The sequence below is a fragment of the Amphimedon queenslandica genome, unplaced genomic scaffold (genome assembly GCF_000090795.2).
Source record: "Amphimedon queenslandica unplaced genomic scaffold, v1.1 AMPQUscaffold_11649, whole genome shotgun sequence".
Lineage (NCBI taxonomy): Eukaryota > Metazoa > Porifera > Demospongiae > Haplosclerida > Niphatidae > Amphimedon > Amphimedon queenslandica.
Genome location: NW_003548109.1, coordinates 1 through 2,153, shown reverse-complemented (window position 1 = coordinate 2,153; position 2,153 = coordinate 1).

The following is a 2,153-nucleotide window of genomic DNA, read 5'->3' as shown; positions in this document are numbered from 1 at the left end:
ACTAAAAATACATGTACATGTACCTGTATGGTTTGTATGAGTCCTTCATAGCAACAAAACCATGACCACTTCTTATCTTAGCAATCTGTAGGAGAGAGGGAGGGAGGGACACTAATTAATAAAACCATCCAATAGTACAGGGTATTTTTCAGGATTTTGGCATTTTCTTAAAATGGCTATAACTCAAAAAATTGAAGTTGGAATTAGCTCAAACTTGCTACACAGCATAAGGACATCAATATGTATCAGAAAATGTAATAAAAATTTGGGGTGATTTCGGAGCCATTTATTGGGAAAAACTATAGGTTACAGTACAGGTGAAATTAGCATATAAAAATGAGACACTTCCTCTATCTCACCTCAATGCTGTCAGAGAAGAGGAACAATGCTATAGACAATGGTTTATTAGTCTTTCCATTATTGCTAATATTTAACTCCAACACATCATGTCTTGAAATAAACCAACGATGAGATGAAAGGACTGTTGCCTAAAGGGGAGGAGTCAGTTATTAAAGACCACACCCACTAATTACCGGGACGTCCTCAATGTCCCGTATAAGTTCAAACATGTGCATCTGCTTCTCTGTCTTCCTCTTGTCTTCATTTATGTGTCTAGAAGAATTAATAATAATAAATAAACAAGACACCAAAGGTGCATGGCCTCGCCCCTAAAGCTGTTTGGGAGGTGTTCAGCTTAGCTAGCCTAAGCCAGTATACTATATTTATACTTATTGCACTCATACATCAAAACCACAGCTTTTGTTGTGGTCACTATCTATTAAAAACATACTATACAAAAAATTTAGAAAGTGAGCTCTTGAGGCCAAGGGATTATCATTAGTAGAGATTATCACTTCCTAGCTATGCTCTTGCATGCTTGCAAAAGTGGCAAGCTCCAGAGCCAACTCCCAGCTTGGTCCTGCTTGGAGGCGTGGCATTAATTATCAATAATGCAACAAGACCATGTGAGAGGGAAGCTTCAGGTTTCTTCTCTTCTTCTAAGCGCTATATGATGTTATAATGGCACAAATACTGTTGCCTAGATAGATTGAGTGACTTGAGAGAGTTTAGGATCCTTAGATTAGTGAACTAACTGCTACAGCACTTCACTCGGGATGAAATTCGAGTAGCTATAACTCACCAACAAGAAAGATTTAAAGAGTTCCACACAAATTAAAAGAATAACTAGTCTTGATCTACTGGTAAAGAGTCTCATTTACCTCCAGAGTACTACTGCTATTGCTGGGCATTTTCTTGTGAGATAAAAAGCTTGTGCTACCTAGAGCTGCTCTCTAAACATCTCAAGGCAGTAAAGCAAGACTTTTCCTAACAGAAGAGAAGCTCTCACAGATTTAGAGCACGCGATTATAAAGATATACATTCTCAAAGACAAAATATAGCACACAGAATGAATGAATGACAGACAGACAAACCAAGTACCTAGTCCTCGCCTGCGCAAAGCTGGGCGAGGCCAATAAAATACATGTACATGTAGTGATGTATAACTCACTCCATTACATTCTTAAGTTTTTCAACTGATTCCTCCAACTGCTTGTAATCAATGTGGCCAGTATCAGTACGCTTTAATAAATCTATAACAATAATAATAAATAACACACACCTACATGTACATGTACATGCATGTACATGTACATGCATGTAGATGCACTGTACAGTGACCATTGTAATTGTTGAGAGATGAAATTTTGGTGCATTGCTTAATTTTCGGTGATTGGCAGGTTTTAATATATATTCACATGTCCCATTGAACATGTGCATATATAGTTCAAAATGATGGGCTTTATTTGGAAAAAGGCTATTAAAATGAGGGAATTATCTTACCCAACATCAGCTAAATTACAATGTACAGTACATGTAAATACTAGTATTTATATAATATACATGTACCTTGTAGTAATAATATGATCCTTGGTATTCTTTGTACTGGTGTTATCAGTAGTTCTGATAGTGTCTGGCGGCCACACTCTGGTTTGGACTCATTACACTTAAGGAAAGCATGAAACCTTGGGAACTGACGATCACAGGAACTGAGAGCCTCCTTAGTGACTTCAAAATAATTTATATATGGAGGATACACACGTAAATACTCCTCAGACTATAAGAGGGAAAAGACAATGAGTTACATGTATAAT